At 44.7% G+C, this 18813-nt stretch overlaps 1 long non-coding RNA gene across 1 annotated transcript in view; it reads right to left on the bottom strand.

The window, feature by feature from the left end:
• Nucleotides 1–1324: 1324 nt before the first annotated feature.
• Nucleotides 1325–18813, bottom strand: part of LOC149472250 (uncharacterized) — an 82079-nt gene continuing 64590 nt past the window's right edge. The window contains exon 2 of the long non-coding RNA XR_016315202.1: nucleotides 1325–1642. This is a non-coding gene — a long non-coding RNA (uncharacterized LOC149472250). The remainder of the gene's footprint in view (nucleotides 1643–18813) is intronic.

The following is an 18813-nucleotide window of genomic DNA, read 5'->3' as shown; positions in this document are numbered from 1 at the left end:
TATAAGATTTGTGTAGGTGGGCTTGAAAATGAGGGAGTGATGACAGTTTAGAAATCATGTCCTGATTTTTCAGCTCACACTCTAGCTTTTGTCAGCTCCCACTCTAGTTTTGAACATTCCACCATTCATTTCTATGGGACCAATATCACCATAAAAACACCGATATTTCGTGAACCATTCGGCGAAACGTTCCACAGTAATAGCACACCAATCGGGAGCAATCTGCACTTTCGGTATATTACGGTCTATGTAGTGTAAAAACTGTGGGAGGAGTTAGGGTGGTAAATTAATAACTTAATAAAGTTAACAGCATCCCTAAAGAATTTATACAAGGCAAATTCTATTCCATTATTAAATGAACTCAAAGAAGAAATGAAAAAATTTGGGATAGGTGGCATATCTTGGTTAGGAAGAATAAACTTAATTAAAATGGTAATTGGTCCAAAAATTTTATATAAATTCCAGATGATTCCAATAAAGCTGCCAGAACAGTATTTTAGGATAATTAAAAAAATCATGACAAAATTTATATGGAGGAATAGAAAACCTAGAATAAGTTATGAAGTTCTAACTAGAGATAAAGAAAATGGGGGATTAGGTGTTCCTGATTGTAAAAGATATTATAACTCAGTATTAATAGCACAAATTTTTGATTGGATACACAATGCAGAGGGGAAAAGTTGGATAAATATTGAAAATATATTAAGTAAAGCACATTTGGGTAAGATAATATGGTTACCACCTCACTGCCGTGGAATGATGGATAGCACAAGCATATTCACAAGAATGGTTATGAGAGTTTGGGACACAATGCACAAACAGATGGGGTGGGAATTTAACTCAATGTTAATGCCTATCGTAAACACAGAATTCTTCCTGTCGGGGAATGAAAAGATTGCAGGGAGATTGGTAAAAAAAGGAGACGCACAATTAAGAGATCTAATGAATGGTGAGGAAATATGCTCCTTAGGGGAAATGAAAAAGAAGAAGTTGTTTATTAGAGTGGATGAGTGGCGTTCTTTACAAATGAAACATTTTATAGAAAAACTCCCGAGGCCCTTAAGAAGGAAAGAAAAGTGGAATCCATTTGAACTTTTGTTTAGCACACGGAGGGATGGGAAACACGGAACTTCAAAAATATATACGATTTTTACTAAATTAACAACAAGCATGGCATCGGTATATACAGTTGTAAGAAAAAGTATGTGAACCCCTTGGGATTCCGTGGAGTTTTGCATGAATTGGGCATAAAATGTGCTCTGAACGTCATCTAAGTCACAACAATAGAAGAACACAGTCTGCTGAACATAATACTACACAAACATTAGATGTTGCCATGGTTTAATTGCACATAACATGTAAACATTCACAGTGCAGGGAGGAAAAAGTATGTGAACCTTTGGACTTAATAACTGGTTGACCCTCCTTTGGCAGCAATAACCTCAACCAAACGTTTCCTGTAGTTGCAGATCAGACCTGCACAACGATCTGGAGTCATTTTGGACCACTCCTCTTCACAAAACTGTTTCAGTGTAGCAATATTCTTGGGATGTCTGGTGTGAATCGCTCTCTTAAGGTCATGCCACAGCATTTCAATCGGGTTGAGGTCAGGACTCTGACTGACACATACTTTTTCTTGCAACTGTATGGGGAAATGGGAAAGAGAATTAGGAGTTAAGATAGAAGAAGATAAACAAAAAAAGTTAACACACGGTAATGTAAGTATGAAAGATGTAGAGATGAACTATAAATGTTTGGCGAGGTGGTATATGACACCAAATATAGTACACAAACAAAATAGAGATAAATCACCTTTATGTTGGAGGGGTTGTGGGGAACAGGGCACGGTAGGTCACATTTAGTGGGAGTGTTATAAAATCCAAGAATATTGGGAAGAAATAATCCAGCAGGTACAAGAATTAATGGGGATAAAAATATTAAAGGACCCAGGGATATGTCTTTTACATGCAACAGAGCTAACAGTAGAAAAATATAGACACTCTGGGTTATTGCAGTACATGAACGCAGCAAAAAGCTTAATTCCTAAATTCTGGATGGAAAAGGGAGTACCAAATATAATGGATTGGATTAAGAGAGTAGATCAGATATATAGAATGGAGGAATTATACCGTTTAGATGATGATAAAATGGAAGGTTTTCGTGAGAAGTGGAAAAAGTGGGACGAGTTTAGGAAGGTTAAACTAATTGAAAGTACCGTATATAGAAAACCCTAGGACTTAAAAAAAACAAAAAAAAAAAGAAGAGGATTGGTGCTGAGTGAAAGGGAGGGGGATGGAAGGGGAGGAGGGGATTTGTATATGTAATTTTGTATGTTGTATATTGGGTGAATATATAAATAAATGAATAAGTGACATTGAATTTTTATATTTTAATGGAATGGAAATGAAAAATTTAATAACATATTAAAATAAAAAAAAAAATCCATCCTGCCAGCTATTGTGCATCCAGTAAGATGGAGTCCCTGTTCAGGTATTTAGACAACAGAGGGTGGCAGCTGTCTGAATATCCAAAGCATGGCTGCATCTGATTGGATGCAGTCATTATTCAGCCAACAATGTTCCCTTGATTTTTCAGTTGAAGTTTGTCAAACCAGGTGGTGCCAACAGGGAAGGGCTCAAACTTTGAGAAATGTAGCAGAAATTTGCAGAAGTTTGAGCAGTGTATTGTCAGCATTGGTTTTGGACAGAATACTGGGGTCCCTAGCAGTCAGCAGGTAGCCCATGGGATGGCACAAAGGACTAGGTATCTCTCATTCCCTTCCCTCTCTTATTGCAGTTTTCCATTGGATATTTCTGCTGCAGTTCTGCATGGCAATAACTTACTGGCCAGTTTTGGCCGGCACCTGCAGCCATCACTTTCTGTGCCTTTATAAGCCACTGCTCCGGCTCTGTCACAGCTCCTGAGGGACTGGACCATGGCTCCCACCAGCCCTCCCCTCTTTCTTAAAGACTCTGTCATGGTGCCTTTTTAGTGGGGGTTCAGTCATCCAGTTTATTTCAGGTGGACACTGATTTGATTGTTGGTTTGCTTCTTATGGTTTAGCCAAAATGGCTATATTTGTATTTAATCTGTTATTGAATTATTTAACTAAGTTTAGCACCCTTCTAGTAGTGGCCTGGGTGATAGTCAGAGGGGTGAAATTAAGGTCAGAACTGAGAGGCCTGGCAGATCAGCTCACTGATACCTCCCCCTGATCTAGAGACTTGGAGAAGTTTCTAGGACTCAGTGGGTGAGGTGAGGAGGAGATGGCCTACACTCTTGATCTGACCAATCCCCAGGCAGGAGGCTTGGCATGGGGTCAGGACAGCCCATAAGAGTGTCTGCTCAGAGGCAGAGGAGTTCGGGTGGAAGATGTGAGAGCAGGTGGAGACGTAGGAGCCTGGGAGGGTGCCCAGTGGGAAGTGGCCTACCTACAACTTTGGACCTCAGAGCAAGGATCACTCAGCATCATCAGGCTCCAGAGTGAAGACCACCTGTGGAGCCAGGAAAAAAGCTTTCCCAGCAGAAGGACTGAAAGCAGCTACCAACCCACCAGCTCACAGGAGAGGACTGAGTGAGTAATCTTGCACCTTCTGGGCCAAACAAGGGAAGAGAGCATTTGGGTGGGAAACATGACTAGCTCCCTACCCTGTGACTGTTAGCCATTTTGGTAGCAGCCACTGGATCACCTTGCCCAAGGATTCCTCAAAACAGCAGGGTAAAGAAGATGCTATTTCTAAGGTCTGGGATGGCACACCAGGAGAAGCTGGAGAGCTCCTCTAGAAGAGAATTTTCTATTTTGGGATTGTACATAGTTGCCAAGAAATTGTCCTCAGTTTACTGTTCCTTGGGCATCCCATACACCTCTTACCCCATCCAAGTTCAAATACCCCTAATAAAAATTAAAAGACAAGTTCAAGGACTGCTTACTGCCTCTGGAATGGAAGTCTGTGAAAAATGTGTGCTGCCTGGCTGTGCAGGACTATAGGGGGACCCAAATCTCTAGCGACTCCTAAGGGGGTAGTGCTACATAAGCTTATCCTTAAGTAGCATTGTGGCCAAAAAAGATTTTTCCAATAAATATTTGATGGATTTGAGTTCACTGTGTGCTGTGTATTATTATTATGGTTTATAAAACTTCTTTGTGCTATCCCATGGGGAAAGGTGTAATTTCTCTAAGTGTTTTAAATCTTTCTGTGTCCTAGGGAAAGGTTGTAAGGTGATTTTTGTCTTTGGGCCCAATCATATAGTTGTGCTGCCTTAAGCATTATTGAATGTGCTTTGTTTTGAGTGGTCATATGTGTTGCATTAAAGGATAAGTTCACCTTTTAGACAAAAATAATAAATGCACATTTTTTTGCAAGTAAAAAAAATCTGCATTTATTATTTTGTCTACATGAGCCTGGAAAGCAGACCTGTCAGAATATCTACTAGCCATTTGGGATGTTATAGCAAGCAGATATTCCGATAGGAAGCTTCAGTGAACTACCACGGCACTCCACAGCACTGTGGTAGTTCACTGAAAACTACAAGCCGAGAGCCGCTAAGGCTGTCAGGACTTGCAGTACATTCATTTACGGAAGTCTGTGAATGAATGACACAGCTGTGTGGACGGAGCTGTTTTCAATTTTGACGGATAGTACAGGGAGACTATCTGTCAGAGGGAGGGGGGGAGGCGGCTGGGGCTGTGGGAACATGTTACATGTTCCACCCTGAAAATGGGTGGAGCATGTAACATGTTCCCAAAGGTGAACTTATCCTTTACTTTTAAGGCAGTCCAAAGATTTAAAAAGGCTGGTAATGAACCACAGAACATGTACCATTTTTTATGCAGTGCACCACACACACAGTAGGTTGGAGGTGCTTTTTATTAATGCAAGGTCTAAACAAGTTTTTAAGCAAACATTTTTCTACTATAATATTCATATCTAGTGCATAGATAAATTGAGGTCAAACTGTGAAAAAATTACCAGCCATCCAAAAGACAATGCCTAATCATTTAAAAGCCCTAGGCAAATAATAATACCATCAACTAGATTGTGTCAGTTGAGTTGATTTTTGAATTGGATATTTATCTGTAATGAATATCAGTTTCAAGAGATGATAAGATGTAATGTATGGGAGATTTTAAAATAATAATGAATGCCTATGCTGTTTTAATACAACACTACACAACATAAAACAGAAATCCAAGCAGTTTCAGTTTTAAGGGGTGGAAGAAGAGCACAATCTAACTCTGACCACACCAACATCAGCTGACAATACTGCCTATTTACACATTAGCATTGTTTTAGGAATCCTTTCTTAGTGCAGTACAAATGCAAAGACAAGACAATTTGCCTTATTTTGCATGGAGTCAATTCATACCATTACGTTACATTGTTCTGTGCTGAAAAATGTATTGCATGCGCTACTAATTTCAGTGCAGAATTTTGCAATGCAAACATTGTATCGCAATGTTGCTGCAGTGAATAAAACTGAATAAGTAGTAAAATAAAAAGTAAACTGTGCATTGCACTGGGATTGGTACATTAGCACTGTTCTTTTCCATGCAGAGCAGCAGTGATGCATTCTGCATGGCTTGCTGGTGTGAACAGGCCTTTAATCTGATCAGTGACTGCTTAGTGGACTCATTGGGGTTGATTTACTAAAGACAAATAGACTGTGCACCTTTCAAGTGCAATTGCTCTAGAGCTTAGTAAATGAGCTAAAGCTTCACTTTGCAAAGAATGCCCAATCACTTGCAAGAAAAATAACAAAAACAGCTTATTTGCTTGCATATGATTGGATGATGGAAGTCAGCAGAGCTTCCCCTCATTTACTAAGCTCTGGAGTATCTGCACTTGCAAAGTGCAAGTTTGTTTGCCTTTAGTAAATCAGCCCCACTGCCTCACTCGGTATGGATAATGCTAATAGTTAATAATCCAATTTGACAACTTTTTAGAAAATTATTCAAAGATCCTGTATACCTATTATTTGGTTCCCATGCCCCCAAAGCTTAGGACCTAGGTGCTAGGGTGTAAATATGAAATCACCATAGAGAATAATGGCAGAATGTGAGTGATATTTTCCCAATGACACTTCTGGGTCCTGACCCTGCCTCTTGTCTTGGGTTGTATATCCACATTTAAAACCTGATGGCATTAAGGATGTACTAGCTCTCTGTAGGCTGCGGATAGATGTGCTAGCATTTTCTAGCAGCATATTAGGTTTAATGTTGAAGAAACTCATGGTGGGGGTGGCAATTGTGTTTGCTTATATTAAAATGCATGCATCTACTGTACAAAATAACTATTTTAGTTTTTATTTATTTTTTATTTAAACATCTGCCTTCCTCTTTTTTAGGGCTTTACCTTTTGCTAAAGGACAGATGCACTTTAACTGCATCAACAAACATCTCATTCATGGGAAGACTCTTTTAACTGTGCAAGATCTGATTTAATTGCCAAAAACTGCACAGCACGGTATCAAAAGAAGCAGACAATTTTCATGGGTTAACCAAATATGAAACTTAGTTGAAGCAGTATGCCAAATAAGCCAAGTTTACCCCTAAATTATTTTCTTTTTCTACCTGGAGTTGGTAGGCAGCTTTGAAAACACACCATGGTTCCATTACGATCAGTGTATAAGTACAAGCCTGAAACCCCACATATTTTCTGAGAATGCTAGCTGAATATGAATAATTTTTATGTGCATTATTTATAACTGTTTACTGGAACCTGTCATTGTTAAATTTAAAATATTGAAATTGACAAGATACTACAGTCTCACTTTAAGGAAGCTTAACTGGAGGATTATATGCTGCTTAGCAGAAAAGCAGAAAAACAAAAAAACATGCAACTTTAAAAACACACCATGGTTCCAATATTCCATTATGCCCATGTATAAGTGCAAGCCTTAAACCCCACATATTTTGTGAGGATGCCAGCTGAATATGGATATTTTTTGTGCATTTTATTTATAACTGTATACTGGAAGTTGTCAGTGCTAATTTAAAAATATTTAAATTGATAAGATACTGATTGGTTTTAAGCGTATTTGCAGGAAAAAAAATTCTATCATATTTTATTATGATTCCCTTTTTAAAGCAAAACATTTTTCATTGTTCTCTCTGTTGCCTTCTCCCCTCTTTGTCTTACACACTAGCAAAAAAAAAAAAAAAAAAAGCTGTGATAACCCCACCCCCCCAGAGAAGAATTATTGTACCAAAATATCCTCCCTCCCCCCAGTAAAAAGCTCTCTGCCCTTCTATTATCCCCCACTCAGTACAAGGGAGAGCCCAGTCAGCAGAGGCCACTGGCAGGAAACTGTACTGATATGGGTAGAATGGTGGGCTTCCAGCTCAGGCTGCTCTGGATTAGCAGAGAGAGGCTGTGGCCCATGGGGTTGGGTGGCTGGATGACTAGGGAAGATGCAGGTTTTTATGGTCTGTCGAGTCTCACTGAGTAATGCGAACAAATACCACCTTACTTGTGTCCTTGATGGAGTTGCTAAGGGACCAGTAGGATTCCTAGTGGATTTACATAAAGGATCATTGTTGGAGGTTCTGGCTCCAGAGCTGGAGGTGTCTTTAATGAGTACCTGCACATTCTAGCTGAAAAAAGTGCAGCACTTAGTGACTGAAGTGTAGTCCCTTTATGATTGTGTTTGTGTGTGTAGAAATAGCTGGGATGGGTAGAAGTCTGGAACAATTAAAAGGGTAGCAGCAAAACCTGCTGTAAAAGGATTGGAAATACAGCAGCAATTTTACTTCCCCACATGCTAGTGGGAAAGTAAAAAGGTATAATGTAATAAATCTGTGATTAAACAAGAATAAAATAAAAGGATACTTTGAGTTAAGCGTTTATGCCCACATGGAAGAAAAATATATTTGAAATATTTTAAAATAAATATTTTTCCCACAATTACTACAATTTATTTCAATATATATATATATATATATACTGCATGTTTAAATGCATTTTTAGTACAAAATATATGGAAATATTTTTAAAACACATTTCAAATATACTGTATGTCTTTTAAAATACAAATCTACATTTTTGGAATGCATTTACAAATATATGTAAAAATATATGTTAAAATTACTTTTATGTTAAAATAATTTGCAGCATATATTTAAAAAAAATATATTTTTAAAAATATATATTTTTTAAATATATAATGGGATGTCATTTTAACATATATTTTTACATATATTTTTGAAGCACACATGCCCATACAAGCAAACATCTAAGAAGCCTATGGACATTTCACCCTTTTTGAGATACTTTTTTGGACATGCACCAAAGGCTAAAGTTTGTTTAGTTCATGATGTATAGCTTTCTCTTGTTTATGGAGCTTTTACTGAACATGTTGAATTTTTCTTGTACACTAACTGACTTCCATTTGCAAGTGTTTTCTTAATTGCCAGACCCTGAGCTGAGGGCATGCAACTCTGCCTCAGCACTGGAGACTAAAGAATGGTCAAGCAACACTTTTCCAAGCCTCTGCAGCTTTAGTGCGAGGGATCTTTCCAGGTTCTGTGGACTATTAGTCAATCCCTTTCCTTGCAAAAAGGTTCCATGACTCACTTCTGTAACATTGAGGTTGCCAGCCACAGAGAAGTCACCAATCAGTGAGAAAACCACTCTCTTAACCGGAAGGCGCCTTTCAAAACTGGAATTGTTTGTTTCTTGCTGCTGTTTATGTGATGCCTTTGAGCAGTGTTGCAAAACCCCAGCTAGCCTCCTGTGTTTTATCTGGTTCTACAGTGACTCTAGGGCTTCCATCAGGTGAAGAATAAATGTCTTTATTATCTTGTTTCTTTTCCCAAATACCTCTAAAGCTTTATGGGCAGACAGTGATTTGGTGCAATTAAAAAGTGCTACTGAGAAAGATATGAACTGCAGACTCTGTGGCCATATTGTAATTGACATGCTTGTAGGTCAATTGGCTCCTGTCTTAAAAATGTGAAGTAGGAAGTAGGGACCTTAGATTGTAAGCTTCTTGAGGGCAGGAACTAATCTGACTGTGCACTATGCACAGCACTGTGTATATTGTGAGGAACTAGTTTCTTTTTCAGAGGAAGTTTTGTTTGAGAAGAACACTTCTCATACCTGTAAACGCTATAACATTGGACCTAAAATAGCAAGCTTCCTGCATCCTGCTGGTATTACTTTGAGCTGTGTTGTATTATTTACTTAACAATAAAGGTCTAATAGTTGCCCAAAATTTGCTGGAATAGCAGGAACTACAAATTCATATTAGGACAGGTACCTTTCCAAAATTTCACCTTTTTGAGTTGGGGGGGAATTCTTCACATGATTTCTAAATTTACATTAAGATGTCAGTGCGGCTTACCTTCCTTGATCTGGCTACATCTCTGCTTCTAAGGTACTTAGCTGCATACACTTCTGAGTTATTCCTGAAGCATCTCCTGCAAGTCCTATCAGGGAAGTTCCTACCTCCTGCTGTGCATAGCTAATCAGAGTTGTGCCCTTTTCCTGAATGGCCAATACAGAACTCTCCTGACTGCTGTGGTTCCGTCTTCTTGCCTACCCTTGTTATCCCATTTGCGCTGGCGCCTCCTGGCCCTTTAAGAGTTTCAGAAGCCGGGAGGCAGGTGGAGTTTTAGGATCATGTGACCGCCGTGATTCGCCATCACGGCTGTCACATGATCAGAAAAGGTCCCGATCGCAAGGGGAGATAGGGATCTTTCTGTGAGTCATGGACATATGTGCTGGGAGCGCGCAGGGCGCACGCTCTCAGCACATATGTATTTTCTAATGGCAGGAAAATATGCGGCCGCTTGGTGTCAAGGCCCAGATGCCGAGAGGCTGCATATTTGTGTGCGCTCGGCGCCTAGGGGTTAAACTAGGTGGGCATCCCGTATACCCCTTACCCCATCCAAGTTACAATCCCCTACTAAAATCAAAAAAACACAGCTCAAGGACTGGCTACTGACTCCTGGAAGCAAGTCTATGTGGAAATATATGTTGCCTGGCTGTGTAGGACTATAGGGGGACCCAAAACTTCAGCGATTCCTAAGGGGGTAATGCTACAGACGAGTATACGATTTTCCATTTTTTCACTGCTTTGCCTTTTGATATGAATTTTCTCAAAAAAGTGGAGTTACATTTAAAAGTGGACCTAACAACAATTATACAAGCCTGCTCACATTCTTGACATGTCACAATATACAAAAACACAATAAATAAATAAAGACAACCTTTTATCATCAAAAAGCATGAACAGTTGTTATATGGTAACAACGCTCTGTCCTTGCTAGGCTCTTACATTGTCAACCAACCATACAGGCTTCCAGCAGATACACACATTATGCAGGCATGACCCACTGCTGACACCATTAGGAAACCCATCCTGTGAAATGTCATGCAGTTGTTACTGCAGTGTATGCATTTAGACCAAAAGTGTCTACAGAAAGAGGTTGCAGAAGATCGCAGAACTGAGATGCAACAAATGATAAACAAAAGGTGAAAATAAGTATTTTTATTTTAAAAGTCAGTTGTTTGTGGTACATGGTTGTTTATCAAACTTTAGTCATTAAGTTAGGATTTATTATTATTATAGGGTTATTATTATTACATCATTATGACCAAAATATATGTGATGCTAGATCTGCTTTTGATTATAACTCTGAAAAACATAAGATAGTTTATTAAAAGCTAAAACAACAAATCCAGCTTTTGCTGCAATATTCACATTCAATCTAGAGATTTACCCCAAAGTATTACTCATCCTATCACACTCCAGCTCTGCTAAACGGGGACTGCAAGTGGCTGATACCAGTTCAAATGCATTTAAAAATACATTTAATGATGTACCAATTATTACAGAGCTACATTAATTTGAGTTTTTTATATCTGCTTAGAGTTCAGCTTAATGCAGGCATGTCCAAAGTCCAGCCCGTGGGCCAATTGCGGCCCGTGTTCCGGTTTAATAATGCCCCAAAGGTAATTTGGCAATATCTAAAAAGATGAAAAGCACCTCTAAGCGCAATATGTGGTACATTTATTGAGGAACATAATGAGAAATACATGATGAAAGAAAATGAAAGGCTTAGGCATACAGTATGTGGTGAAAGCGAAAGACAGGGCGGTGCCCTCGATGTATACGCCAGGGGAGGACTGACCATTCAAGCATTCGGGCACTGCCCGAGGGCACGGGGTCAGCAGGGGCCCCATGAAATGCCCCTGGTACCTTTTTATAGGCTTTTTAGGGTGTGCTTTGAGTGTGGGCAAGGACACAGGGGCCCCATGATCCCTTATTGCCCAGGGGCCCCATGACTTGTCAGTCCACCCCTGGCATACGTCATAGTAAGCGCTGGAGGAGACTCGGGATGTTCACAGAGAGCCATGCGGCATGTGTGAGATCTGAAGATGGCGTCCCTGGAGGGATGTCCAGCATGCAATGCGACGCGTTTTGCAGCATGCGCGAGTCTGATGAAAGGCAAAGGTGTTCTCCCTTCTCAGGCATTGAAGGAAATTAGAGTAATTTTGCTTTTTTTTTTAGGAGGAGAAACAAGTACAGATTTCAAATATGTCATGACCAGTATCAGTCGCTCCTTTATCCATTCATTTTTTTTGCAGCAAAATGGTCGGCCCTCACGCATGTTCACTTCAACAAATCTGGCCCTCTTTGAAAAAAGTTTGGGCACCCCTGGCTTAATGCTTCATGCACACGAGCCACTCCTAAACTCGAGTTTAGGAGCTTTTGGCATTTTTTTGCCAAAGCTCCTAAACTCAACTCCATAAAAGACTATGTGTCCATGTATACATAAGCTTTTAGCAGAGATTAGGAACTGACGCATTTAGGTGAGGTTAAACCTCCCTCTCCTGAACTCAGAAGAATCACATTCCGGATAAGAACGTTTTGACTGCCGACCACAGGAAAATGCGGCAAAACCACGGCAAAATTGCAGTACCGCGATTGCCTCATTTAGCCGCAATTTGCATTTTCCCGTGGCCAGTGGTCAGGGTAGGCTAGTGTACATGGAGCCTAAGGCTAGGGCATTTTAATAACGCTGGTAATGTTAGCTGTGTAAAGTCAAGTTAAAAACTTACGTTTTTCAGCGTTTTTGCATTTTTTTGGACCAAAAAAAAAATTTTTTTTCTCAAAAAACACCCAAAAAAGCCAATTTGCCGCGTTTTACCACGTTTTGCTGCGTTTTTCAGCATTAGAGCATTTTTACAGCTAAAAGCTCCTCTAGAAACCCACTAGTTCTGGGTTTTTTTTCCAGCCAAAAAACGCCCCTGCCAAAAAACACTACATTCTATGTGTGCATGGACACATAGGATAACATGCTGGGCTGTAGAAAAAATTGCCAAAAGCCAAAAACAGCCGCTGTAAAAACATTCAGTGTGCATGACGACTTAAGGTTATCTGTAGAGATGAGCGAAGAAATGAAAAATTCGATTCGACTGATTCGGCGAATTCGTGGACAATATTCGATTCGAGTCGAATAAATTCGCTGTGAATTTAACTTAAAAAAGGGTGTTTCTAGGCTTCAGAGAGACTTAATATTAGTGCAGAACACTGTACCTTTAATTTAAATGCCCTTGGAGTCTGCTGGGGAAGAGAAATAATACTGTCTGTCAGTATGACATGCAGATGAGTGCCGTCGATCTTAGAATCACTGCACACTTCACTCCTTTGGCCAGTCACGGGGCCAAAACCAGTGTTTGGAGCCACAGTGTGGCGGTGGAGGCAGCAGCAATGGGAGGCCATACAGCAACCTATGACAAAATGGAAACCAGCAGGAGCGTGAGGAGACCTGAAAGTGGCACATGGCAGAGTGGGAGCAATGGGAGGCGGTACAGGGACCCAGGTCACACTATGGGCCCAGCAGCAGCGTGACCAGGCGGTACGGGGGCCCATGGCCGATATGGGGCTTGGTGGCACCTATGGAAGGCCTGTAATCTGCCAGCAACCTATGACAAAATGGACAACCGCAGGAGTGTGAGGAGATTTCAAAGTGGCACATGGCAGAGTGGAAGCAATGGAAGGCCGTACAGGGACCCAGGTCACACTGTGGGACCAGCATCAGCGTGAACAGGCGGTACGGGGGCCCATGGCCGATTTGACCTCATTCATCCCATAGTCCTGCCGACTCACGAATAGCGTGGCCTCCTCAAAGGGCCTGAGCAAGCGCAGGTGTCACACATGAGCTGCCAATGGCTGACATCTAAGTTACACAGGGAGTACCTTTATCCGCTTTTAACATCAGGAAATCTGTGATGGCCTTTAGCTGTTCGTAAAGGCGGTCTAACATATGTAGGGTTGAATTCCACCTTGTTGCAACGTCACAGCATGAGGAGTCGGTACGGGGGCCCATGGCAGATTACATGTCTGGCAGCAGCTATGTGAGGCCCGTAATCTGCCTGCACCCTATGTCAAAAAATTTAACACACCAGCAGTGTGAAGAGACCTGAAAGTGGCACATGGCAGCAGAGTGTGGCGATGGAGACAGCAGCAATGGGAGGCCGTACAGGGACCCATGAGAGACTCTGGACTTGGCAGCAGCATGAGGAGGCGGTATATAGGGGCCCATGGCAGATTAGGGGCCTGGCAGCAGCTATGTGAGGCCCGTAATCTGCCTGCACCCTATGTCAAAAAATGTAACACACCAGCAGTGTGAAGAGACCTGAAAGTGGCACATGGCAGCAGAGTGTGGCGATGGAGACAGCAGCAATGGGAGGCCATACAGGGACCCATGACAGACTCTGGACTTGGCAGCAGCATGAGGAGGCGGTATATAGGGGCCCATGGCAGATTAGGGGCCTGGCAGCAGCTATGTGAGGCCCGTAATCTGCCTGCACCCTATGTCAAAAAATGTAACACACCAGCAGTGTGTGAGGAGACCTGAAAGTGGCACATGGCAGAGTGTGGCGATGGAGACAGCAGCAATGGGAGGCCGTACAGGGACCCATGAGAGACTCTGGACCTGGCAGCAGCATGAGGAAGCGGTATATAGGGGCCTATGGCAGATTAGGGGCCTGGCAGCAGCTATAGGAGGCCCATAATCTGCCAGCACCCTATGTCAAAAAATTCTACACACCAGCAGTGTGAGGAGACCTGAAAGTGGCACATGGCAGCAGAGTGTGGCGATGGAGACAGCAGCAATGGGAGGCCGTACAGGGACCCATGACAGACTCTAGACTTGGCAGCAGCATGAGGAGGCGGTATATAGGGGCCCATGGCAGATTAGGGGCCTGGCAGCAGCTATGTGAGGCCCGTAATCTGCCTGCACCCTATGTCAAAAAATTTAACACACCAGCAGTGTGAAGAGACCTGAAAGTGGCACATGGCAGCAGAGTGTGGCGATGGAGACAGCAGCAATGGGAGGCCATACAGGGACCCATGACAGACTCTGGACTTGGCAGCAGCATGAGGAGGCGGTATATAGGGGCCCATGGCAGATTAGGGGCCTGGCAGCAGCTATGTGAGGCCCGTAATCTGCCTGCACCCTATGTCAAAAAATTTAACACACCAGCAGTGTGAAGAGACCTGAAAGTGGCACATGGCAGCAGAGTGTGGCGATGGAGACAGCAGCAATGGGAGGCCGTACAGGGACCCATGAGAGACTCTGGACTTGGCAGCAGCATGAGGAGGCGGTATATAGGGGCCCATGGCAGATTAGGGGCCTGGCAGCAGCTATGTGAGGCCCGTAATCTGCCTGCACCCTATGTCAAAAAATTTAACACACCAGCAGTGTGAAGAGACCTGAAAGTGGCACATGGCAGCAGAGTGTGGCGATGGAGACAGCAGCAATGGGAGGCCATACAGGGACCCATGACAGACTCTGGACTTGGCAGCAGCATGAGGAGGCGGTATATAGGGGCCCATGGCAGATTAGGGGCCTGGCAGCAGCTATGTGAGGCCCGTAATCTGCCTGCACCCTATGTCAAAAAATTTAACACACCAGCAGTGTGAAGAGACCTGAAAGTGGCACATGGCAGCAGAGTGTGGCGATGGAGACAGCAGCAATGGGAGGCCGTACAGGGACCCATGAGAGACTCTGGACTTGGCAGCAGCATGAGGAGGCGGTATATAGGGGCCCATGGCAGATTAGGGGCCTGGCAGCAGCTATGTGAGGCCCGTAATCTGCCTGCACCCTATGTCAAAAAATTTAACACACCAGCAGTGTGAAGAGACCTGAAAGTGGCACATGGCAGCAGAGTGTGGCGATGGAGACAGCAGCAATGGGAGGCCATACAGGGACCCATGACAGACTCTGGACTTGGCAGCAGCATGAGGAGGCGGTATATAGGGGCCCATGGCAGATTAGGGGCCTGGCAGCAGCTATGTGAGGCCCGTAATCTGCCTGCACCCTATGTCAAAAAATGTAACACACCAGCAGTGTGTGAGGAGACCTGAAAGTGGCACATGGCAGAGTGTGGCGATGGAGACAGCAGCAATGGGAGGCCGTACAGGGACCCATGAGAGACTCTGGACCTGGCAGCAGCATGAGGAAGCGGTATATAGGGGCCTATGGCAGATTAGGGGCCTGGCAGCAGCTATAGGAGGCCCATAATCTGCCAGCACCCTATGTCAAAAAATTCTACACACCAGCAGTGTGTGAGGAGACCTGAAAGTGGCACATGGCAGAGTGTGGCGATGGAGACAGCAGCAATGGGAGGCCGTACAGGGACCCATGAGAGACTCTGGACCTGGCAGCAGCATGAGGAGGCGGTATATAGGGGCCTATGGCAGATTAGGGGCCTGGCAGCAGCTATAGGAGGCCCATAATCTGCCAGCACCCTATGTCAAAAAATTCTACACACCAGCAGTGTGAGGAGACCTGAAAGTGGCACATGGCAGCAGAGTGTGGCGATGGAGACAGCAGCAATGGGAGGCCGTACAGGGACCCATGACAGACTCTAGACTTGGCAGCAGCATGAGGAGGCGGTATATAGGGGCCCATGGCAGATTAGGGGCCTGGCAGCAGCTATGTGAGGCCCGTAATCTGCCTGCACCCTATGTCAAAAAATTTAACACACCAGCAGTGTGAAGAGACCTGAAAGTGGCACATGGCAGCAGAGTGTGGCGATGGAGACAGCAGCAATGGGAGGCCATACAGGGACCCATGACAGACTCTGGACTTGGCAGCAGCATGAGGAGGCGGTATATAGGGGCCCATGGCAGATTAGGGGCCTGGCAGCAGCTATGTGAGGCCCGTAATCTGCCTGCACCCTATGTCAAAAAATTTAACACACCAGCAGTGTGAAGAGACCTGAAAGTGGCACATGGCAGCAGAGTGTGGCGATGGAGACAGCAGCAATGGGAGGCCGTACAGGGACCCATGAGAGACTCTGGACTTGGCAGCAGCATGAGGAGGCGGTATATAGGGGCCCATGGCAGATTAGGGGCCTGGCAGCAGCTATGTGAGGCCCGTAATCTGCCTGCACCCTATGTCAAAAAATTTAACACACCAGCAGTGTGAAGAGACCTGAAAGTGGCACATGGCAGCAGAGTGTGGCGATGGAGACAGCAGCAATGGGAGGCCATACAGGGACCCATGACAGACTCTGGACTTGGCAGCAGCATGAGGAGGCGGTATATAGGGGCCCATGGCAGATTAGGGGCCTGGCAGCAGCTATGTGAGGCCCGTAATCTGCCTGCACCCTATGTCAAAAAATTTAACACACCAGCAGTGTGAAGAGACCTGAAAGTGGCACATGGCAGCAGAGTGTGGCGATGGAGACAGCAGCAATGGGAGGCCGTACAGGGACCCATGAGAGACTCTGGACTTGGCAGCAGCATGAGGAGGCGGTATATAGGGGCCCATGGCAGATTAGGGGCCTGGCAGCAGCTATGTGAGGCCCGTAATCTGCCTGCACCCTATGTCAAAAAATTTAACACACCAGCAGTGTGAAGAGACCTGAAAGTGGCACATGGCAGCAGAGTGTGGCGATGGAGACAGCAGCAATGGGAGGCCATACAGGGACCCATGACAGACTCTGGACTTGGCAGCAGCATGAGGAGGCGGTATATAGGGGCCCATGGCAGATTAGGGGCCTGGCAGCAGCTATGTGAGGCCCGTAATCTGCCTGCACCCTATGTCAAAAAATTTAACACACCAGCAGTGTGAAGAGACCTGAAAGTGGCACATGGCAGCAGAGTGTGGCGATGGAGACAGCAGCAATGGGAGGCCGTACAGGGACCCATGAGAGACTCTGGACTTGGCAGCAGCATGAGGAGGCGGTATATAGGGGCCCATGGCAGATTAGGGGCCTGGCAGCAGCTATGTGAGGCCCGTAATCTGCCTGCACCCTATGTCAAAAAATTTAACACACCAGCAGTGTGAAGAGACCTGAAAGTGGCACATGGCAGCAGAGTGTGGCGATGGAGACAGCAGCAATGGGAGGCCATACAGGGACCCATGACAGACTCTGGACTTGGCAGCAGCATGAGGAGGCGGTATATAGGGGCCCATGGCAGATTAGGGGCCTGGCAGCAGCTATGTGAGGCCCGTAATCTGCCTGCACCCTATGTCAAAAAATGTAACACACCAGCAGTGTGTGAGGAGACCTGAAAGTGGCACATGGCAGAGTGTGGCGATGGAGACAGCAGCAATGGGAGGCCGTACAGGGACCCATGAGAGACTCTGGACCTGGCAGCAGCATGAGGAAGCGGTATATAGGGGCCTATGGCAGATTAGGGGCCTGGCAGCAGCTATAGGAGGCCCATAATCTGCCAGCACCCTATGTCAAAAAATTCTACACACCAGCAGTGTGTGAGGAGACCTGAAAGTGGCACATGGCAGAGTGTGGCGATGGAGACAGCAGCAATGGGAGGCCGTACAGGGACCCATGAGAGACTCTGGACCTGGCAGCAGCATGAGGAGGCGGTATATAGGGGCCTATGGCAGATTAGGGGCCTGGCAGCAGCTATAGGAGGCCCATAATCTGCCAGCACCCTATGTCAAAAAATTCTACACACCAGCAGTGTGAGGAGACCTGAAAGTGGCACATGGCAGCAGAGTGTGGCGATGGAGACAGCAGCAATGGGAGGCCGTACAGGGACCCATGACAGACTCTAGACTTGGCAGCAGCATGAGGAGGCGGTATATAGGGGCCCATGGCAGATTAGGGGCCTGGCAGCAGCTATGTGAGGCCCGTAATCTGCCTGCACCCTATGTCAAAAAATTTAACACACCAGCAGTGTGAAGAGACCTGAAAGTGGCACATGGCAGCAGAGTGTGGCGATGGAGACAGCAGCAATGGGAGGCCATACAGGGACCCATGACAGACTCTGGACTTGGCAGCAGCATGAGGAGGCGGTATATAGGGGCCTATGGCAGATTAGGGGCCTGGCAGCAGCTATAGGAGGCCCGTAATCTGCCAGCACCCTATGTCAAAAAATTAAACACACCAGCAGTGTGAGGAGACCTGAAAGTGGCACATGTTTGAGGCATGATTCATGGCGGATTTAGTCAGTTGTGTCAGGAACTGGTGGTTTGAAATCCAGACTAATCCACGCCTGATTCATTTTCACAAACGTGAGTCTCTCCACACTTTGGGTGGACAGTCGTGTCCTCCGCGGAGTTACAATACCTCCTGCCGCACTAAACACGCGCTCCGATGCCACGCTACTGGCCGGGCATGACAGCCTTTCAAGGGCAAATTCAGCTAGTTGGGGCCAAAGGTCAAGTTTCGTTGCCCAGTAGTCAAGGGGATTGTCTACCTCGGTTGGCAGGGTGCTGTCCAAGTAGGCCCAAGCCTGTTGTTTGAGCTCCTGCTCCAGGTCCACCTGATGCTGCTGCTGCTGCTGCGGCTGGTTAGTAGTTTCCTCACTGCGCTGGTGAAGAAA

The sequence above is a fragment of the Staurois parvus genome, unplaced genomic scaffold (genome assembly GCF_062004578.1).
Source record: "Staurois parvus isolate SC_StPar_1 unplaced genomic scaffold, SC_StPar_1.0 ptg000021l, whole genome shotgun sequence".
Taxonomy (NCBI): Eukaryota; Metazoa; Chordata; class Amphibia; order Anura; family Ranidae; genus Staurois; species Staurois parvus.
Note: the sequence above shows the minus strand (reverse complement) of the source record. Positions and strands in the feature narration are given on the sequence as shown.